General features: G+C 39.4%; 1 long non-coding RNA gene across 1 annotated transcript in view; it reads left to right on the top strand.

Moving 5' to 3' along the window:
* LOC128791840 (uncharacterized) overlaps nucleotides 1-4,309 on the top strand; it is a 35,005-nt gene extending 30,696 nt beyond the window's left edge. Inside the window, exon 7 of the long non-coding RNA XR_008432173.1 lies at nucleotides 2,686-4,309. This is a non-coding gene — a long non-coding RNA (uncharacterized LOC128791840). The remainder of the gene's footprint in view (nucleotides 1-2,685) is intronic.
* Nucleotides 4,310-24,054: the final 19,745 nt, after the last annotated feature.

The following is a 24,054-nucleotide window of genomic DNA, read 5'->3' as shown; positions in this document are numbered from 1 at the left end:
AGGAAGCTGAAAATGCCCCAAAGCTAAACTTTAATATTCTCCATGGAAACTAGACACAGGGGTTACAATGTATTTGGTGACTTTACTGGATTTTACTGACTGTTCTCTGGACTGAAAACAAATGCAAATCACTTGGGGAGCAAGTAACCATTGAAGGCTCCCTTCCTTTCATTCCTTTTCTTGTAATTTCTCTTTCAAATCCTGATAGTTGCTTTGCAGAGTTTATTATTAGCAGCTGTGCCTGAGACTAGGGATAATGTTGCAAGGGGAAAACTATAGATACTTTTTTCTTTAAATAAAATCATGTCTCTTTCTTGGCTCTGAATGTCTTCAGTAACTTCATTGTGGTATGGCAGGGTTTGGGAAATAGAACCAGTGATCTTTGAAAAATCACCTTGAAAAATCCATTTTACTTCCAGGCTTGGACTGTATTAATCTCTGGCCTGTCCAGCATCCCTCAAAGTTCTGTTGCCAGTTTATAGAAGAGAAAATTGCTAATACAGGTGTTTGCAGTATCTACTGTGGAAGGTTGGCATTCAATTAAAAAGGGTAAACCAACACATTTTCATTTAATACCAGATATATAGAAGCAGCACAGCTGTGAATTGTTTTACTAGGGCTTTGCCAGACTTGGTAACTCCCAGCCATAATAATCCTAATAATAAAGTTTGCTGCTGAGTCAGCCCCGTTTCCCAGTGAGACAGTCAGTGAAGGAGTGTAGAGCAGATGCTGCACTGCTCCAGGGCGTGTTTGTCAGTGGCCAGGAGAGAATCAGGGCAGATGCTCTTCTCTGCACTGAGCAGTGCTGGGAGGAGGGGAAGACTCAAGCCAGAGCTGCTCTGCACTGGTTAAATGCCTTGAGAGCAGTGCTGCTGTCTGGCCCATGTAGCCAAGTGTCTTTTTGCAGAACTCAGAGGGAGAAGTGGGGCAGGGTAGATCTCATCTTATTGTGTGATCAGGGCACAATTATCTGAACTTCCTATACACAGGTTCAGAAATGTTCCTGTTCCACTATTTTTAGGAACTGTTTAAGCATCTTCTCTTAGAAGTCAGTAAATCCAGGATAATATTGAGATGGTTAGAATGCCTCATCTTAATTCATTTATTATGCTGGGTGGAATAGTCTCTGTTACATTGCTGTGAGTTATTAACTCTCGTTTCCTAACTAGAAAAGAAATGTGGAGATTTTTTTTTTTTTACAACTTTCTGACAGATATTAAAACATGATAAAATGAAAATGGCTTCACACTGGAATGCACTGGCACATTTCTCCTGAGAATGGAATTGAGCAATGCAAAATTAATATTGATTTTATCATTGTTGCCTACTCTAAGGAAAAGAGTCCTTGCAGATTTGAAAGAATGTTCTTTTTGTGTGGCAATCTTTTGGGAGTTGTGCTGCCTGTGTTTAAAGTCTCTGAAGGTCCAAGTCGCTCAAGACTGAATGGAGTCCTAAATGACGATCAGTGTGATTCAATGTCTTAACAATTTAAGCTCTAAGAAAAGGAACCAGTGTAACCACAGTGAACATCTGAAGGCTTGCCCCAGAGCCCATTAGACATAACAACTCTTGGACCAGTCTCCATCCAGATTTCCTTTCTTGTGGTTACAATTGTAGATGAAAACGTCTTGCAAGTCTTTGTGTTTTTCTCTTTTCCACAGTACTTTCAGCTGATCAAAAATTAAGCTGACAGAATAGAGTTTAGGGGGATTTTGGCCACCATGATACAACCTGAACAACATATATTTGTACCAAGAATTTTCAAACTTCAGCTTCCAACCACAAGAAATGTTTTCCTGATAGCTCCAAACCTGGTTTTGTGTGCACGGATCACCAAAGTCTGCATCCTGCATGGACTGCAGGGAATATGGAGACAGGAATGAACAGTGCACAGACCAGAGTTAGGTAGATTACAGAGAGCTGTTATATGACAGCCTGACTGCTAGGGAAAGGAGGTCAAATCTGACATTCATTACCTCATTCACACCCTCTTAAATCAGTCTCTGTCTTTATTCTCAACTGTTTGTCTTTTGCCACCCACATTCTCCCTGACTCTATCATTATAATGAATAATTCAATGAGTATTTTTAAACTCCAACTATTATTGACTATTCCAAGCTTCCTACTTTATGATTTATGAGGTTTTCAGGGATTGCTGTGTGTCTCTTCTGAGTGGTTTCATAAAGGACATAGGGAAGAAGCAGTTGGTGTTTGTTAGTATAGCAAACTAACAATTCATTGAAAGTGGTGTAATTGATAGACTAGAAAAATATAATTACAACAGTGAGTAAGAGGGAAGAAGAGACCAGAGAGTCCTTGACGGTTAAAAGCAGCAAAAAGACAGTAAATGAAGAGGAACCATTTGTGGCATTTACGAGTGGAGAGATTGCAGGGCACTGAGATTGACTTGAAGGAATACATGGATGAAGCATCAATTATTTGTATAGGTTGGAGGAAAAAAAAATCAGGGAGGGAGTTGAACAGGAACAGGATAGCAAGGCCTTGCATTTTAGCTTCAGGGAATGGTCTAAATGAGATACTCAGGCTGTGACTGAGGGAAAAAACCAGCAGCAGTTGGAGAGAGGAGAATGAGAGGGACAAAAAAGAAGAATAAAAGCAATTCTGAAGCGGAGCAATGTTGAAGTTCAAATTACCCTCACCTAAACCTGTTTTGTTCTTTTATAGTTTACCAGACAAATAATGAAAATGAAGTGTTTGCCTTGGAGCCACCCCATGCCTGGAGAGCAGTGACCCTGCAAACCATCAGTGTGCAAGGCTGATCTCTCACACAGCACCGTGCCTCAGTGTTACTGTGGCACCCTCCTGGGACTCCTCTTGCTCTCCTCTTGCTCATCCACTTACTCAGAGCACAGAATTAAGAAAAAGGAATCAAGTTTCTGTTTGCTTTCCCATTAGAGATGGTTTCTGAACAGTTTCCAAAGTCTGGAATATCTGATGTTTCAAGGACATCACAACAACCTATTTCACTTTCTACAACCCTCACTATGTTTTTCCTGTTTCTAACAGTCACCCCCATTCTCTAAAGCTTTGGGAATTTTCTGTATAGGAACAGAAGGTACACTAGGAGTGAAGTTCTTAAGGAGAAAAACCCAAAGAGCTGATATTTCCTTCTCTTCCTTATTTCCCTTCTCTCAGCTATTTGACTTTCCCCTCAGTAAATATTGATGAAACTGAATGTTGGAGAGGTAGGGTTCTCACTGTTAGTCATACCAAAAGATATCAATACATTAAATTTTCAAAATCTTACCCTATGTCCATTCTCCAAGTGTGGCAACTTTCCCATTACTGACTTAGATATTTTGATATTAAAAAATTTTCTATCTTATAATTTCTATATGTTATTTTCTCATACAATTTATTAAAAAAAGCAAGATACAGTAAAAAGTATTTTTTTAAGTCACCAAAAAAATAATCCAGAACTATGCTTTTGCCCTAGGAAAGCTATAAATGGGTGTTAGCAGTTTGTAGCAGGAAAATTTCATGAAGTTTTACAAAAATAATAGAATTATAGAGATATGGGTAAATTAGGTACATGAGAAAGGATTAAAACAGCTTTCTCTGAGGGAAATTAAGTCTCACAGAGGAGTCAATGAGTACAGCTATAACTGTGACCCAAGTGAAATAGCGTAGTTCAGTTAACAAAACTTTTTGATGAGACATCTCCAAGGACTTCTACAGTAACTAGGCTGTCATGGAATGAATGTGGATGTTCTCTCCTGAATTAACTGTCAAAAGATAAGAGACCAAATGAAGGAATAAATGGACTGCTTTCTCATGGAGAGGCCATCGGGGGAACAGTGCTACATCTGTGCTTGTCAACCATTTCTAAATGGTCTGAAAAAGAAGCTGAATTCAACGCTAATGAGTGAGAGTTTATGGAAAAAGCAAGCCAGCAGCAGCATGATGGAGAGACTGGTTCAAAAAGGGATTGAACGGGCTCAGAGAAAGAACAGTCTAACTACAGCTATCAAACCCAACCAGACAAATGCATCTTCCAAAACATCTCCAAGTCTCCATCAGAAGCCGAAACAGTTTAAGAGAGGAAAGGTATCCCTGTGGATATCCTTTCTGCTCCTGTCCTATGTTTCTGCTACCAAACTCATCTGCAGGATGCTGACTGGAGTGACTCTGGTGAGGTGCTGGACCTTCTACAGTTCTCATCATCTCATTCCTACTCTACACAATTCTCCCTTCAGGGAACTGGAAAAAAAAATCAATGGACTAAAAACAATTAAGTCAAAAAGAGTGAAAAACATACAGTGTTTTTTGTTTTTCTTTTTTTTTTGTTTCTGTTTTTTTTTTGGTTTTTTTTTTTTTTTTTTTTTTTTTTGTTGGTTTTTTTTGTTCTTTGTGGGATGTGCGGATGCTTTGACAGACAGCCTTACTTCAGAAACATCAAAAGTGTAATGATATTAATAGAATCACTTAGGCCTGAGAAAATAGAGATAATCTGTCATTTACAAGTAAATGACAACTCAAGATTTGTAACTGCTGGACTGCATAATATGGCCACAAAATGCTTCCACAAGCATTGTCCAGGAAATTATTACACAAAATGCTTCCCCAAGCATGAGTCCAGAAAATTATTGCACAGCTGTAGCACAAGTGTGGAGGAGATTAGTAGAGACTTTCAATAGATTTTTAGGTTCTCCATCTTTAAAAATACCTTTCATTCTCAATGCAGCTTGATTGCATATAGTAGCTGGCATGAAGGCAATAAACAGCTATAGCAAAGTCTTGGGAAGAAATTGCCAGCATATTTGGATATGCTGACAATGTAGCCGCAGGATGGAAAAAACTTTCAGTATCTGAATCATAGGAAGAAGGACAGGATCATGATTCTGCAACCTTAAACAGAGGAGGAAGTCTTTGAAGGAAATTATTCCCCCCTACTCTGGGTAAGTATTACAATCTTTATCATATTCAGTCCAAGAATCTCCTGGCTGTAACAATTAGATTTTGATTGTAAACAGGCAGAAAGAGTCTGTGGAGTCCTTTGTCCAGCTGTAATGTCTGGTGCTATGCTTCTCTTGTCCCCAGGCAGAGATGCAAGCAGAAGGTGATGGATGTCTTGGGACACTATTTCCAAATCACTGGGACAGCACATTGGCCAAGGGTATGGTGGTTAGATCTGCACTTATCTAAAAAAATATATTTCCCTGCTTACCCAAAGTAAGAAAGTTAATTATCAAGACAGAGACTCTCTTCTTTCCCCTCTTCTCCTCAGTTAACTTAAATCTGGTCCAGGCTGAAGAGTGGATTGTCCCAGGCTTGGAAATGATCCTTACATTTGTCTCCAGGATACATCAAAACAGGAGACACACAGGCTCACATTTGATATTCATAGGTAGAAGAAAAGAGGGTGTCTTTGTAAAGAGATCCCAGTTTCAACATACTTTATGACCAACTCTTCTAAACTATCAACATGCATGAATTAAATCCATGGAAATTCCACTATACAAATTTGGTGTTACAAACTAGAATAAGCTGGTCATGTCCTCAGTTGATCCTAATTAAAACTGAACAGAGGGTTTACCCTGGCTATGCAGATGTACTCTGGTGGAAAATTCAGCTGCATGGTTTTTGCTTGGCTTTGGGATTATGACATGTTAGATTTATTGGCTCATTTACTACAGTAAGTGAGAGGCTCTGACTTGAGCAGCCATTGATAGCAGAGAGGTGAATGGGCTGGCTGAGGAGCAGGACAGGAATGGAGAGAGAACATTTGTTCTGAAAGACAGAACACAGTCCTCACACACTGTCCTAGTCCATCATGACTGTTTTCCAACAGCCACTGGACATGATCTGCTTTGCCACTTGAAATGAGCAAACAAAATTTTTTTCTTAAGTGAGAAGTGTTGTAATGAAAAGAATCTGACAGGTCATAGAATCTACTGCAGGAGCTTTTTTGAAGTGAGCTGGCTTCCCTACCACTAGAAAGAAAAGGGATTTCCTGGTGCTAATTTCCATGCTAAGAATTGAAGTGTAGAGAAGGCAAAGGATTTTACATATTCTTGCACAGGGAATAATGGTGTTTGGTTTTGCAGTTACCTGCTGTGCTGAGATATCCAGACATGATTTGGGAATCATGAGAATTTGAGACACTTTTGCCAGTGCGTGTAGGAACCTGAAATTATGGATTAAAAAGATCATATTTATAAGCCTAGTGAAAATGAGTAAATAAAGACAGATGAGACATGATGACTTTCTATGTGACAATATGAAGCTGATGAACGTGATGATCACATGCAAAGAACAAGAAAAATATTTTCCTATGATTCAATTTCTGACTCAGAATTTAAATCTTCTCCTGAAAGATCCCTAACAAGGGGACACTTTAGTAAGGAGGGAATCTGCCTAACTTAACAAAATTCAGAAAATGAGTTCCACAAAATATTTTAGAGCAATTGCACAGAGGCAACTGCAGATGAGTGCAGGTTGAATGCCAGAGGAAGGACTCTTCCAAAATGTATTCCCTATTTTGTTACCTGATCATTAATAGAATATTGCCTTAACCTTATGGTAACTGGTAATGATAATTGGTAGTAATAACAGCAAATTTGTAGCAGGTGGTTTCTAGTTTGCTGTATGAGGATCTGAGCTCCTAGAGAAGTCTCACGGGTTGGCCATGGCCCCTGTGAGAGTGCAGGGTGGCAGTGTCCAGAGCAGATCAGATGCAGGAGAGTAGCATATGGAGAAATATCATCCACTTGCTGTCTGTCCCAAACTTCCACTCTTGTCCTACTTTGACTGCTGAACCATGAGCCTTCTGTTCTTACAAAACTTTCCCTGAGGCAGCACCTCTCACTGCTCAGGCTCATGTCCTGCATGTGCTGTAATGAATTAATGTTGTTTTGCTGCGAGTGCAGCGTTGCCATTGCCCTAATCTGTTCTCATATCACCTGGGGAGAAGTGTTTTCTGCAGTGCTAGACACAAGCCAAGACAGAATTTGATGTGAGTACCCTTTGAAGGATAAAGCAACTGGTACCATAAAATGATTTATACAGTGTCCTGGCATTTTCAGCTACCAAGATGAACTGCTATGGAGTATACAATAAAGCTCTTTATCAAACCTGGCTTTTCACGTCCCTTTCAGCTGTAAAGAGAAATGTGTGAAAACACAGTTCCATTGGCTATCCCCAGAGGAACAGAAGGACAATTTCTTCAATACAATATTTGATGCTGGCAGTGGAATTGCTTCTGGATTATCAGCTTTTAACAAAGGAATTTATTAATTCTGAGAAGTAATATTGAGCTCAATCCATAATCTATAACCAATTTTAAAAAACAAAGGTGGACTCAGCAGAAGAGAGGATACAAGTGATTACTGTGCCAATTACTCCACTGGTGTGAAAAAGTGTGACCTAGATCCATGGAAAAGCACCAATTGGTAGGAGCTGGTAACATGGCATGGCATTTACTGGGGGGCAGTCAGACTGTGTAACACTCGTGGTTTTTTTTTTTTTTACTTTCCTCCACTCTAAATTACAGAATGGGTCAGGGTGGAAGAGATGGAAGAAATACTCACTTTGTTTAAAATACTAAAAAGAAAATTATTTTAGATGATGAAATTGAATAAATTACTTTCCCTGTGATTTTTCTGTGGCTCATCTTCTCCCCCTTCAGGTTTTTTTCTAACCCTTCTGTTGCTCTGTACATTTGCAAAGCCTTTGTACTATTTCAAACATCAGAACTACTAACTTGCACCATAAGTCTGGATTTTCAAAGTTAGCTTAAATTTTTGAAATTACAAATGGTTCCAAGGAACAGCAATTCTCTCTCAACCATGCATTCTGTTCTTTTTTACTGCTTGAGGAAAGTAACAAGGAACTCAGTAAAGCAAAACACTGAAATGTCCAGTTGCAACCAAAGGTGGAGTATAAACGACAAATTTTAAAGAAAAAAATTGTTAACTAATTGGTAAAAAGCCAAATCTACCTCTCATCTTTCTGTGATCTTCACTAACACCAGCAGTTCTAATGGATTTTTCCTTGCGGAGTGAAACAGTTGGCATAAACTTAAAGAAAAATAAATCTAACCTTCTACCATTAAGTGTCAGGTTACCAGCCTGATGGTACAAGCGCAGGAGAAGAAACCCCAAGCCTGCCTCATGACTCATTTCAGGAATTCCTTTTAACACTGATTCTTATTAATGGGGTCCCTATTTGATACTTCTGCACGTCCCTCTGAGGTGCTGTACTCCACTCATGTAATGACTCCAAGTGTGGAGAGCTGCATGACTTTCCCAAGTGAGGAACAAGAGGGTTTGTGTGGAAGAGCAGGGAAATGGATCCTCTTGGCTCTCCTTGGCTGTGTGGTAAGCTGTCATCCTTTCAGTGCTAGAGCATAATAGTTTAAATACTGTACTTGCTGCCAAGGCTCTGCTGCCCTGAAAAGTTGTTTTTCCCTAGTAGTACTGAGGAGAAATCTCTCAAATATGAGTACATTAAACACATGAACAACTCTCACAAGCGGTAGAGTAACATTTTTTTTTGTGTGAGCTCATTTATACTTTATTGAATTCATCTATTGGCTGACCAACAGATCCATCAGGTGCTTTGCAGCAGTCAGATACAGAGACATGACCTCAAGTCTGAAATCAAGCCAAAAGGTCCTCCCTGCTTCTTTACAAAGAGGTAAAACAAAAATTTCAAGTAAGTAGAGGTGTTCTGTCACCCTGACTTAACACCACATGAGGTGCAGACAAAGCATTAGCATTTTTTCAGCTGTGTGGCTGTGTCAAGCTTTGGCAACTAAGTGTGCTGTGGATATGTCCGAAGTACTCAACAGTTTGATGTGGCAATAACAGTTAATAGAATTTTAATCAAATTTGCCCATTTTTCTCTCCCCAGGTGTAAAAGCTTCATTAGTGCAACAATGTGCAACCTCTTGCATTCATTTTTCTGTGCAGCTTCAAGGGAAATTATGATGTGGTGTTAGCACACTGATAAGTAACAAACTGAGGCAGACTGCAAATTTACCAGTGAAATACTGAAGAAGATGACATTTTGTCTCTATGACTGTAAAAGGGGAGAAATAGGTCATTAGAAGTCTACTTTTCTACAAGGGAGCCTGAGATAAGCCCTTCATTACTGGCCACACGTTTACACAGCTATTACAGTAAAGAAGCCATTACAGAGAGAAATGTTAATCTATTCCCTGAGGATAAAGAAAAATGTAGGCTGGCTTCTCCAGTCTCAGCACTGCACTGCAAACTACACGTTAAAAATGTATTGTACAGAGTAAATGGAACATGAATAACTGATGAATATCACAAAACAGAGATGCTGAGAGCTTTACTGCAGTATTGGATAAGATTTGGATATTTGCTACTGACACATAGTAGGAATTTGGAAATAATAAAAAAGGAGGCTTTCTCTCTTCTTGGGAGAAGCTCAGGGCTATCATAAAAATTCAGGCTTAGGGCCATGGAGGTATGTTAATAACTGGCTTTGCTCTCAACACTTTCTTTTGCCTGTGTACAAACAGGTGATCCCAGACCTCCCACTGCTCTAGCTCCCTTAGGTCCCTTTCTACAGCATGACTAAATCCACACACACCTGGGTCTAGGTTCTGTTCCTACTGTGGGCCTTTGGAAACAAACCCTTACTGTGGCATGGCACTTTCATTCCTTCTCATAGTAAGTATCCTCTGTCCCTGTGCAACCATTTTCTTCTGAAGGCAAATCAATCCACCAGAACTGCTCTTTTGCACATCTTTTGGATCCTTAATGAGCCAAGATGCTCATTACTGTCCTTTTTGTGTAAACTTGAGATAAAAAAATCCAGCCCTTAGAAAAAATTCTAGCCTTAGCTAGGGACTTAGCTTGCAACTATGAAATAACATTTCTTTTAGACCTATGAATTTTTTCTTCTCCACTTCTTACTGTGTTTTCCCATGCCACAGAGGAATTTATCCTTGCTTATTGAAGTATCTTCTATCTAGACTGCCTCCAAACATCAAACGCAAGCCAGATTAATTATCAAGGAGATCATCACAATTTATAATAAGTCACATGCTAATTACATGTACCCTATGAGTATTTTACTCTCATTTATCTTGTGAGTGCTCATTTTGCAGATTAGTAATGAACATGACAACTGCAAGTGCAACCACTACTGTGGACTGTCAAATAAAGACATGGAGGAATTGGGTTCTTAATTAAAACTGGTATTTGCTTTGCATTACAAGTGCAACTACTGATGTTGCTTTCAGGAAAGTATGTTTATTAAAAATCTATTATTCCCAAGAGGCAGATAAAAGACACTAAGACACTCAGGCAACACCAAAAGAATCACTTAGTATTGAAAACTCTTTCGTAGCAACGACAATTTAGTCTATGAAAAATACCACCCTGTTAGACCTGAAGAGCAACACACTCTCTCTTATGCTGTACATATGAGCTTTTCTCCTCTGTCTGAGCCATTTCCAAAGAACTCAAGCCTGCCTGTGGTTTCCTTCCTCCAATTTGGTTTGGCCTAGATTCACTCACTAAAGCTGTCTGTAGATCTCACAAGTAATTTCTGTAGTTGAGAAGTACAATGAACTTGGCTATGAGTGGTCATCAGTCAGAAGACACTTGTTCAATGCCAGCTTCATGGGCTACATGAGAATCTGCAGTTTGGAAGTGAAAAATGGTTACTTATTTTTTTAAAGAGCACTTCATTCCTCCTCACAATCTGAAAAACAGTACTCATGGTTTTAATACAAGAAAAAATGTGGATAGAAATACCTCAGCATCCAATGCTTCTGAGAAAATAAGTCCTTTTTTTGGGGCATAAATGCTCTTCTGGCAGTTTATGGTCTGCTTTGGGATGGATTTCCTTTGGCTGGATGTAGGTTTATCATGGAAATTACCTCTGAGAGTGATAACTTTATGTCAGAAAAACAGTCCTGCTTTTCTCAATTCTATTCAGCATCCTATTACTTTTGACATTTTTCCTATACTGCTTTTCAGATTATCACCTGTTTCATTCCTTTTAGTAGCTTGGCTAAGTTTCTGATGAATATTTCAGCAAGATCTCATTTTTTCCTCTAAAAAGCTCCAAACTGAATTACTCTAGAATTGTGCCTCTGCATGTGCCCCCCTTTCCCCTCCAATAACTTCACTAATCTCAGGGTTGAAATTCAAGAAGTAATTTCCAACAAGAAACAAATTCTCTTACTCACAACTAACAACCCTTACATTTCAGAAAGAACAAGAATGAAAATGACCTCTTGTGGAATGTCTTTAAAAAGCCCATTTCGTTTTGCCCTTTCCATACCCCAGAAGAGATAATTAAAACTCATGTAATTTCTTGTTCACTACTTCATGACTCTGTGACTCAGGTGATATATCTCAAATCTTGGGTCCAGTTCTGGGGCCCTCAGTTTAAGAAGGACATCAAGCTGCTGGAGCAAAACCAGACAGGGCAAAGAAGCTGGTGAGAAGTCGGGAGCACAAGTCCTGTGAGGAGCAACTGAGGGAGCTGGGGTTTGTTGGCCTGGAGAAAAGGAGGCTCGGAGGTGATGTTACTGCTCTCTGCAACTCTCTGGAAGAAGGTTGTAGAAAGGTAGGGGTCAGGCTCTTCTCCTGGACAGACAGTGACAGGAGGAAAGGACACAGTCTTAAGTTGTGCCAGGGAAGGTTTAGGTTGGACGTTAGGAGGGAATTCTTCAGAAAGGATAACTATACATGGGAATGGGCTGCCCAAGGAGGCAGTGGAGTCATCATCCTTGGAAGTATCTAAGGAAGGACTGGATATGACACTCGGTGCCATGGTCTGATCAATGTTGGGTCATAGGCTGGACTCTATCTTAAAGGTTTTTCCAGCCTAATTGATTCTGTAGTTCTTTGATATGTTACCAGCTGTGCATTCATCAGAGACGCAGGACCAGACCAGTCTCCTCTGCTAGACCTTCCAGCACTGCACAACTCCCCTACATGTGTCTGGCGCTGTTCTGGACCTGTCCTTGCCACTGCTCCTTTCTTTATTCCTGCTTTCCTGCTCTCACTCTGCCAAACCAAACTGAAACCAGCTAATATTGCTGCCAAATGTCTTTCTTTTCCTATCAGTACCAATCTGAATACAGAGCAGGCAGTGAACTTGTTGACACCCATACTTAAATCAGAATAACGTTTCTTATCCAGTACATTTGTTTTTATGACCTTGATGACATATTTATAAAATTTGGTTTTTCTGGTTTGTGTTTACTCATGCAGCAGCTGTGCTTTGTCCTTTAAAAATACAGTATAGTCCTGATGCCTGGCTAATTTTAAACTACATAAATCTCACTGGTCATCTAAAAATAAGTTTGTAATGCTCACATGTAGTATACATAGAGCCATTATTTGACCAAACATGGTAGCATAAAGGGGCCCTTATCAGGTCTTTGGCTTCTTCTATAATGGCAATAATGACTTTAAAATACACAGCAAAACCATAAACAGGCCCTGTACTTCCTGTTTGCAAAACACCATGAGAAGAAATTAATGTTTTTGTGCAAATAGAATCTGGGTTAAGGACACAGTTAGACTTTTCCCAGCAGTAATCAAAAAATAATATCTTATACTTCCCTGAAAGATCTTGTTTATTATAACCCCTGTAGATCAATGATGGTGAATATTTCGAAGGGAAAAATAATGCTGGAATGTAAACCAAAAAATTCTGATCCTTTGAAATACCAATTAATTGTCATTCTTTTAGATAAGCATAATCCAAACATCTTGTTATCCAGCACCCTGATCAGAATTATTTCTTAAACCCAGGCCCTGGATTTTAACTATCCAGGCTTTCTCAGCAGAAGTGTACTGACCTGGATAAGAGAAAATGCCATGGGTCATCTAACACTGAGAGAGATGGGCTATGAAGGCTTTAGCAATATGTTTTAGTTTTCATTAACTGGGCATTTCTTTGACAAAAACCAGAATGGAAAAGGTTTTCATAAGAAACCTTAAGAAACCTGTGTCCGTCACAGTTTAAAAGAATACCACAAGCAGTAGAATTAAGAGTGTCTGGCTTTGTATTGATTTGTGTCCCAAATGACCACCTTGGTGGACTTAATCATTTTTAGTAAGGGGTAAGCAGATGGTTGAAACCTTTCTTTTCTCACCGTCTGTTCTTTTCACAAATCCAATAGGAATTGTGTAATTTTGAGAAAACTTTATTTCTTCAAATCCTATAGACAGCTGCATCATTCCAGAGTTACTGGGAAAAGATAGTCAGAATGGGGTAGAGAAACAAAAAGCACATCACTACATCAAAACGGTTTTGGGTGCAAATTCTACAATACAGACATTTACCATTACAGGAAGCACAGATGTTTTGCTTCTATAGCTGTACATCTAAATGAATATGCTCCGTCCCCCTGTTGTTTTTCTATAGACAAGCAAAAGCATCAGGTTAAATACGTTGCACAGAAAACAATTAAAATCCAATTAGCAGGAATTTTGGTTGCTTAAGGAGTAAAGAATTAATTCTAAAGACCTCAATGCAACTGTTTGGAAAGTAGTCAGGGCTGACTTATTGGATGAACTGTACTGGAATATGTAAGTCCTGGTTTTGAAAACCTCTCAAGAAATACTTCAGTATGACAAACTATGGATCGTAATGGGATATTTTCAGTGTCATGTTTGAGTGCATTACAAGTCTGCTTGCATTCTTTCAGATGAGGATGAGTCATTACCCACAGAATGCAACAAATTTAACTTGGTTTTTTTCCACTTAAGCAATATTATGAAGTAAAACAATTTCCTGAAATGTGTACTTTATTGAAATTCATTCTTCACTGAGACTATATTTTTAACTTAATATTTCTGTCATGTGCCTAATAGACATCTGACCCACCACAGACCTTCCTATGACATTAATGCAGTCTACCTGTAAAAAAACCATGCAGATTTCAGGGAGAGCTCAGCACCCCACACTGCTATGAGATCCTATACTATGACTGTATTTCATAGGTCTTACACTATTTTTAAAGCTTTTCTTTAGCTTCCCTTTAACCATTTCTCTGCTTTTCTCATCACCTTCTACACTGCTGGTATTGGTCATTAACAATTCTCTTTTTTCAAGCTTTGTCAGTATTTGTCCAGCATCTACAATATTAGAGTCCTAGCATCACAGTTGTGCCCTATTGTGACAGAAATAATAATAAACCCATCTTTGTTGTTTCTTTCTGCAAAATGTGGGTATGGCTGACACTTCCTTAAACATTCAGTGTTGCACTCAAATGAAAAAAAAACACTCTGAGGATATTGCCATCTGATTGAAATGGAAAGGGTTCTCCCTGTATGACAATATGAAAAACCATTGTAAGGCATGGCTTCCCACAAAACAGAAGAAAAAAGTGTTCTGTGGTTTCAGCTGAGCATGTAAATTTTACAACAGCATTTCTGGGCTTTCTGCAGCAACAGTTTTCATAAGTGAAGATGTTTTCACAAATGAAGATAGACTCACACAATTACAGGAGTGGGGTTTGAACTTCATGGTAGGATGGATGCCCTAGTATTACAAAGCAGCTCCTAAGAGGAAACTTCTATAGTGGGAACTTTGTGATGTTTATTGAAGTTTAAGTACATATTTTTCCTAATTCATGGCAGGTCTCATGCACAATGTGCTCTGTTGAAAAAACAAAGTCCATTTATATTTTCACAGCATTCCAAATTGAGTGAGTTGGATTTCATGCAATTCAAAACAGCAATGGTGCCTACTGTTTTTGCTTATATTATCACAGGAGTCCCATCATGTTTATATAGAAGGATATTTTTTGTGTTCATTAAAGGAAAAGCATTCCAACAAAATGTTGTATACAACTGCAGCTGGGGTGAAGGGATGAAAAAAAAATCAAGAAAAGGAAGGTTAGGGAAGTTAGGAAGATACTCTCAAAGTACTGATTTATCCAAGAAAACAACTTATTTAGTAACCCTACATCATAAGATCTGGGCACATGGAAAATTCACAGAAACTATGGCAGAAAGGTCCATTCAGAGGACACTGACAGTGAGCTAAAGCGACGTTCAATGATTCTTGCATATAAGCAGATTTTAAAGGCCAGAAGGAAGCCTTCCACCACCTCACTTGTTTTAGACAGGAACAGCATCCAGGGTCTCCTGTAACTTGTGTTTAAAGAGTTTTCCAAAATGATATTCTATATTTAAAGAATTAAAGAGGTGAATCATTCTCTATTTGGCCTCTGTTGGTTACCTGAAACTGGAGTAACTTACATTTTTTATTTGCAAGTGTCCTAAAAGTGAAGTTTATGCAGAATAAGCTATTTTCTGAGGCTTATAGCATTAAATCCTTTTTATTCTGAGTGCTGAGACCTTTAGAGAGAAGGGAAGAGAAAAGAAAGAAATTTGTGGTGATGAGACTTAGTACATTTTTTCTAAATAATGTGAACATATCCAAAAGATGGGAAAAAAGCTAGGGAGTTTTCTAAGACAGTGGAAGGAAAGCTGAGATATGGGAAGGCCTTCCCTGCTTGGCCAAAGCATGATTTTCCTGAGGCAAAAAGGAAAATAAAAACCTAGGGCAAATAAATTGACCTTCATCCTGCTCCAGTGGTGTGCTTGTCACAGCCATTAACTTGACAATGTTCTGGTTCTTGCTTCTAATTGAAGGTGTTAGCTGGGACAGCATCCTAATTCTCTGACAGTTCAAAATATAGAGCATTTCTAACACAGGAAGAAAAGCTTCTGCATTTCATTAAGCTGCTTCTGGAAGCATGATGGGAAACTGAGATGGGAAAAGAGATTGCAAATGCTGATGGAGGCATTTCACCAAGTTTCTAAGCTCCTCTTGAAATTCAGCTCCTGGCCTAGCAGCGCTTGGCATTGTCTTTGAGCGGCATGAATCTGAGGGAAGGAAAAGAATGTCAATGAGCCCTTTAGCCCAGATATCACAGATCTTGTACTTTTGGGACTTCAGAAATTGTCAGCATATGTTGGTAAAAAGCCTGAGAGATCAGCTAGGAACATAAGTTACTGTTAGGACAAAACTTGTTTATCTGGCTTTAATTTGCTGCAGCTGGGTTGCTTGCATGAGGGCACATGGCTACACAAGCGTGGAAAAGAAAGCCTCTGCAGTGCCCCACACAATTCCAACTGGACATTCGTGCTGTCCTTCACCCCTGGAATGGCATGCAGCACTGGAATAACAGAACAGCTACTACCCCTTTCAGAGGCACAGCAGCAGGAAATATATTCTAAAACAAATTTGATTTAGTCTGTGGAATTGCTCAGGTCTCTTGCCAGCTGGAAGGTGGTTGGCAGGCACACATGGAATTCCAGCCTCTCTCAAACACAGCCTTGTTTGATAGCGTGCTTTGATGAGCTGCACAAGGAGAGTCAACCCCTAAATGAGGATGGATGGGCTGCAAGTGCTTGTTTAGTCTGAGCCTCCAGCACTCACTACATGCCACACACAGCACAGAAAAGAGAAATGCCTCAGAGAGGCCACAGCACAGGATACATTGGGCTGTATGTGTTGGGAGACATGGCTCCTTGACCACCTCATAGAGGCAAAAGCAAGCAGGCTGCTTGGAGCCAAGAACTAAACACTGAGATCCAAGAATCAGAGAGCTGCAGAGCAGCAGCTCCACTGCTGCTCCACTCTTCCAAGAGTTGCAGAGGCTGGATGGGCAGCTTGGCCCTGGGGAGCACAGTGATGTCAGCTTCAGTCCTACCTGCTGCTTTATTTCACCCTCACAACGGTCACTTAAATTAGCCAGCAATTCCTATGGCAGCACAGCCCCATATCCAGTTTAAGACTCATGCAACTCAATCATTTAGCTTTTGCATTTGGCTTGATAACCACAGTTTGGCCACCGCTCTCACATTTGTTCTAGTTTCCATAAACAGCAGCCAGGGGATTTTCATTGTATTTCCTGAGGGAAATTCCAGTATGATCAAAAATATAACTCTCAATGATTTCCTGTGAATTTCTTGCACTACTAGTACATCTATCAACACAAACCAAACTACAGTCTTTTAAATGTAAACGTTATATAGCAAGAAGTTTGAGAATGTTCCTAAAGTGTGAAGGTTTTTGTAAGACTTTTTGTTGCAGAATTCAAAAAATCAACAGGCTGACTATAACCACCAAAAGCATCTGCTGAGGATGTCCTGTCAATGATCCACAATGTTAGAATTTTTGGGGCTGGAAAGGACATGAAAGAATATCTAGTTCCAGGCCCTCTCAATGGGGCAGGGATACCTTCAACTAGACCAGGTTGCTCAAAGCCAATCCAACCTGTCCTTGTACAATTCCAGGGCTGGGACATCCACAGCTTCTCTAGGAAATGCCCCAACACCCTCATAGTAAAGAATTTTCCCCTAATATCTAATCTCAATTTACCCTCTATCAGCTTAAAGGCATTCCTCTTCTTCCTATCATTAGAGGCCCCTGTGAAAAGCCCCTCTCCAACTCTCTTGTAGCCAGCCCCTTTAGGTCCTGGAAGGCTGATATATATCACATGTATATCCACAATGTATGGTTATAGATGCTATGTATGTTAATCCTATGTATTTAAAAACTCTGGAGTTACTTTACTGAAGATCAAAGTACAGCTGAGTTCTCTGGTGCAGGAGGGACATAGAGACTTTTCAGCTGGTGATGGACATACTGTGAGACCAGCACTGGGGAGCTTGATGAGTACAAGCTTTTGACTGTGTTACAGGGTTGGATAGACACAACAATCATCACCCAATCTGGAATTTTCCCATGATATCAAAAGTAAAACTGTGATGCCACTTACCTTCTCAGGAAATCACATTAGGCTACTTTCTGTGGCCATCCTAGTTTGTATGGGCCTGCCTGACTGCTTATAAACAACTCTATTTCCTGGCAAAGGACTGCTTTGGCTTCACTGCAGAGAATAAATCCTGTAACTGTTTAGGAAAGAACACCCCCCTAGAATTAGACTACAACTTCCAATATGAAATCCATTCCAAAATTGTAACTACCCCACAAGCTAGAATTGTGGTTCAGTTTGTGGCTACTTCTTGCAACACAGCTTTGTCAGGACATAAGTAAAATTTGATTTATTTACTAACAGACGGAGTCAGGGCATACCATGAAAACTACAAATACTAAAAGTATCCAGAGTTTTGCAGGGCACAGACAATAAAAGCATCAATATATACAGCTATCCCTTAGGAGACTCTGCTCCAGTTATGTCAGGAGTACAGATCGATATTTTCAAATTGGTTTAAGTTTTGTGTTGTATTTGGTGTACTACATCACCACCGTGTGTGTTTTCATTAAAGAAACAGAAATTATTAGTATCGTGGGCTTGGGTTTTGGTGGTTTTTTCCACTCCTTTTTCTGGTAATATCATTTCTGTATTTAAGCAAGTGCTACTGCCATGAACAGAATTTTCAGTTGGTGAAAAGAGATAATAAAAGAGTAAGAAATTGGTATTGAGAAACAGAGAGACCCAGGCAAAAAATTCCCCAAACAATAGAGTGTGACAGATGCACGATAATGCTGAGCCAGCAGTCGAATAGAAGGCAGAGCAGTATATTGAACAGTCATGGTGGAAAAGGACATATAACCTACAAACAGAAAGGAATAGTGATTTACCATAAACCTGCAGGCCTAACAGGATGGTCCTGGATGTGTTCCTGGTCTCTAGAAAAGGCATGGAAAGGTCATGAAAATTAGTATGTAGTTCTATATTTTGTGTTCTGAAGGTTTAAGACTTCTGATCAGTGGAAGATATTCATGGGTAAAGAACTGCTGGTAGGTGGACTCCACTGGAGTCCAGGAAAAACTCACAGATTGCTCCCATTCACTTCCTCTGGAGGAGAAAACTTTCAGGATTTTCTTCAAAACTTAGAGAAAAAAGTGAAGAGTGTAACAACAGTTAGAAGAATATCAGCATACAGAAAACCAGATATTAAGGAAACAGATGCTAACACGGAGGAAAACAGTTCTGGACAACACCAAAGTCTAAAGAAAGACGTATAGAGAAATGGAATGAGTTAAGATAAACCAATTTAAGATTCTTATTGCCATGAAACTGGATGGCAGACCAGAAGGAAATACACTGATTAAAGTGGGACATGAAAAGAGCTATACGGGGTAAATAGAAAGAGTATGGAAAACCAGTCATGACTAAAGGACACTCACTGTTGAAAGGGGATAGAAACAAACATGAACTGATCTGAGAGGCTGAAGAAGAGTAGGTATTATAAAATGACAGGGAAAAATAGAGGTTAGGAGAAACCTTGGAAGATCACTGGTCCAACCTCCTGCTCAAAGCAGAGCTAACTTCAAAGTTAGACCAGGTGGTTCAGGCTTTTTAATGCTGAATTCTGAATTTTTTTAAGGATAGAGATTTCACTGTCTCTCAAGAGACTCTGCTAGAGTTGCATATACAGACTTCTACAGACGCTCAAGGTCAGATCTGTTTACAGCTTGAAAGCTCTTTGATAGTTTTGACAGATCAATATTACAAGGAAATATCCCATTCTAAAGGATATAAAACTTTCCCATTGGACACCCAGAACAAACATTTCTAGTAATGTTAAAAACTACATCAATTTCTTTGCCAAATAGCAAACATATCAACCAAGAGCGACAGCATTTTACATTTGGTTTAAATTATCATAAATAACAATATAAGATGTAGAATAAAATAGCCGTGGATAGTATGATCAAAGGTTTGATATTAAAAAAGTCCCAAATCAAAAGAGAAGGAAAATATAGCAGTAGATGCAGTGTAGCAAAAAGGCTTGCCAGTTTGTCAGCTGATGTTGCTGACAACAACAGCAACAGTTCCAGGGCTCTCTGGAAAGCCCAGACGTTCACTGATTCAGGGAGCAGCAGGAGACCTTGCCCTCCAAGACATGCAAAAGAAGAAATCCAAGCTTATTATTATTTTCAATGCTATTGATGCTTGTAAACAGCTTTATTTATTGTACAGAATGCTCACTTGATGTTATTTTGTTAGCTAGCATTGTTGACAGGTTACGAAGCAATTCATTAATCTGCAAGGAGGATATTTTGTAAATTGTGTTTGATGGATGTTGGCATGTCCCAACTGTTCTTATAAAGTAACTCGGAAAATGACATTTTTATCTTGTTAATGGATGATGGGCCTTGTTGGTCATATGAAATAATCTGTCAAAAGAAGAACCCACTTGCCACAGTGAAGCTGGTTCCTTGTGATCTGTGTGTCACATGGACTGAGAGATTGGGGATAAAACTGAAAGATGCTGACAAAGGAATTTGACAAAATCAGTAATAGCTGATGTTCTCACAGCTGAGAAAGAACACGCAAAGGTCTTAGTTCATGGTTTATTACCTGGAATTATTGTTTATGGATCATTAAATGAAGTTTTCCATGCTCAGTATCAAAGAGTACAGAAGGTGCACATACACCTGAAAAACATTAACCATTTTTAAAGAAAAGATGTGCAAAGTGAAAGAAACCGAGGATCCTAAGAGTGGATTAACAGATAAGATGGAGCATGGGGCAGCTTGGCAGCACCAGTCACAGGCTATAGATTGCTTGATGTTCAGAAGTGGATGAACCCCTCTGAAACAGAGGGCATAGCAGCCATATAATTTTTTTCCTTTGGGGCACAGGAATGAAACAGATCATTGAGAAATTTGATGGTAAACAAGGGAAGTTTCCAATCAAAATACTGAGGGTGTCTCCAGCTAACACAGGGAGCCTTTCCCATGGCTGAGCCTTGAGCTGCAGGGCTTTTCCACTGGTGTTAATGAGTGGCTCTGCTCAACCATGGGCATAAGGAGCAGCTGAAACTGCACAAGACTGAGGAAAAAATTGAAAACAGTTAACATTGCAGCACGAAGAAATTTTGGTATTTTAACCAGTAAAAAACATGTCACAAAAATTTAGAGCTTAAGTGTTCCTTGAAAATGGGTTTGGTTTGGAGGAAAAAACTTCTTTGTTCTGTTGTGATCATGAAAGCAGAATTTGTGCTTTCTTTGACAAGACAGATGGCTGCAGGGATATTTGATTCTAGACTAATTTCTTCTCCTGATCCAAATTGGACTACAGCTTTAGCTGTAAAGGGAAAATAATTTTTTCCTTTATTTCCTGCTATAGAGCCTGAAAAACATCTGTGTATCTGGGGAAAAATGACATATCATTTATTGTTAAGATTTTCTGATATGACTTAGTGCTATAGAACAATCTGTCTTAAATGTCTTTATTTTATTAAAAGTATTTGTCTGTTAGAGAATAAACAATTATTTAGGGCAGAATAAAGAATGTTGCAGCAGAACCACATGGACATTTTAAGTAGCCAAGCTGAGAGCTGGAAAAGGATTAAAAGAAAATTTCCCTCAACTTAAATGGTTTACATTCACTCAGGTCAACTCCTGTTCAACATGGAGGATTAAAAGATGAGCTCTTTGCACAGAGGCAATGAACTACAGAAAGGTTCCTTGTTTCTGGCATTGCCAAATTTTACTTTTTTGGCTCAATAAGAAAAATCACAATGTAAAGTTGTGTAAAACCTGGGATGCAACAGAGGAAACAAACGTGGCACAACACACAAGCAGCAGAGGACATTTCATGATGCTCTGTTTAAGCTTGAAGCATTTTTTATATCTTGCCTCAACTTCACAAACACTTAGGAAGCTGTCAAAGATAGAGTAAATCATGTTCATGACATAGAATTATTTGAAACCTTAAGTTTTAAACACATGCAGTCTAAGAAAGTCATTAAGATACAGCCTGAAGGGCTTTCCTCTCTATGCGGCATTGAAGACATGCCCATTTTCATTAAACTGTCATTAAAAAGACCTGATATTATTGAGTCACTTCTACCATTTAATTTCCTTTTCAGAATCATAAATTATCTACAATTCTGAATTCTATACTTTGCTCATTCAGTTCCAAATGTTCTGTACTTTACCATCACTTCATATGGAATGGGGCCACTGGGACAAACCAAAACCCCTTAATGCTTTCCTTAACATAACAGACTGCATTTTGCCATGTCTCCTTGAGTGCAAGTGCTTCCAGGACTTTAACGGTAATGGGTTTACACTTTTATACTTATGTCTGACAACAAACACCTACAAGAGCCAGTAGATTTCAAACAGCTTCTTGACACTAAACAAACTACAGTGAGAAAAACCTTGGCAACAATTACTGCATGAAAGAGACTCCATGTCCTGAGTTAATTACTGCTTCGTATGTTGTCCCAGTTAAGTCCCCCATTGAAGTGAAGTGGTTTCACTTAGCACTTCACAAACTTGTCTCTCCCTACCCAAGCTCCATTTAAGAAATGGTTAAGCATAAGCACTTTTTGCTTGCTTTTTTTCTCACTTGGATAAGTACAGGAAATGTGTTTACTGTCAGTTTTTAGCCAATGGATCCTGTTGAAGGTAACTCCTGCTGAACAATTTCCTCACTCTGTAACCAGAATCGACACTGCACTCAGGACATTGTGAATCTGGCCTCCTGTTGGATCCTCGGAACACTGTCATAATATGACAACACAAGCCCAAACTCTAGTAGATGAGGGTCCACATCAGATATTCAGGGATCCTGTGGAGCAGGAAGCTGGGAAGCACACCACTGAGGAGTGCTGTGGCAACTTGAATGTTGGTATTTTTATGCACACAACACCACAAGGCCAAGAAAATAAAATACTTGTTTTGGGAGGCTTTTAGGGTTTTCAGAAAGTAAGAACAAAACCAGAAAAGGTGTATAGCATGCTTTTTCTTACCAAAAACACCTTTCCCCACGTCATACTGATTTTCTTGTTGTCTCCATAGCCTGCTGCTCCACTTATTAACATTTTGTTTTGAGACTTTGTGCAAGACTGGCACAGCACTACTTCCAGCCACATTGCTTGGATGACAGTGCAGAAGCAGCTGCTTGTTCCTCTTATGCTATGATTGCCTCTGAGATGAGACTGGAGGGTACAAGCTGAAGCCCTCACTGAGCAGACAAGCTCTTTGTGCAGACACTCACTGGGACAATCCTGCTGAGCAGTAGTCATTTGGTCAGCAGAGGGTCCTGCCCTGTCTGGACTCTCTTAAGAGCATAATTTGACAATATGGGATTGCAACATCTTTGTGAGGGGACAAAATGATCATACAGATTTTTAGAAAGTGTTTCTCACTGATTGCAAATGTCAGTAGTGGGGTAATAATCTCTTTTTGTGTGTGTGAAGCCTGACTGTAACAATCTGCTCATACATAACTCTCGTTCCCCTTTCCCAAGTGAGTGAAGAGTTTTTAATCATGGAACTTGGGGACAGTTATGTCATCACCTGGATTTTTTCTTGTAGTCTGTAGTGAAGAATGTTTATCACCCCAGTTCAGACTGACCACTATGCAAATAATAAATCACAGATGTTACTATTTCAGGGTTTAGCCTAAATGCAGAACTGATTTATGTTGCTGGTTCCCTCATTAGCTGATAAAGAAAATTTTACTGACAGGCAGTCAGAGGGCTTGAAGATCCTGAATCTATATCTTGTTGAGCACTGTGGTCCACAGAAGAAAAAGCCTAATAAAAACTCTCTCAAAGATTTCAGATCAGTAATGTTAGATATCAGTGTGTGTGTGAGAGAGAGAGAATGGCTATAACTGACACAGGTAGTTTCATATGGAGAAAAAGAACCCAAACAAAACCCCACAAAAATCCTTGAAAGAAAAGATTATTTAGAAATTTGGCTACCCAGAATTATTCCTTTGATTAGATCTGAGCTATCCCAACTCTTCTTTACCATGATATTCCAGTCACAAACACATCTGACAACCCTTGAAACATCCTTTACATTTTTCTTTTCTCTGCAGCTCTGGTGCACTCTGCGTTCTCACAGCTGAACAAACACCACTGTTTCTCTGTTCTTTTCATTTCCCCTAATAAATCTGATGCACCCACAGGTTGGTGAAGCCATTGGACATGTCTTCAGGGGAGCATCTCCACAGGCACTCCTGAGAACATGGTGTTCGTGTCTCTTTAAATGAATCATCCATGTAGCAGCTAAATTGGGAAAGCAGCCAAAGAGTTCCCAAGAGAACTGCTGGTAGAACCACATCGTAGTCCTGTAATAT

The sequence above is a fragment of the Vidua chalybeata genome, chromosome 8, assembly GCF_026979565.1.
Source record: "Vidua chalybeata isolate OUT-0048 chromosome 8, bVidCha1 merged haplotype, whole genome shotgun sequence".
NCBI lineage: Eukaryota > Metazoa > Chordata > Aves > Passeriformes > Viduidae > Vidua > Vidua chalybeata.
This window is presented reverse-complemented; position numbering and strand designations above follow the sequence as displayed.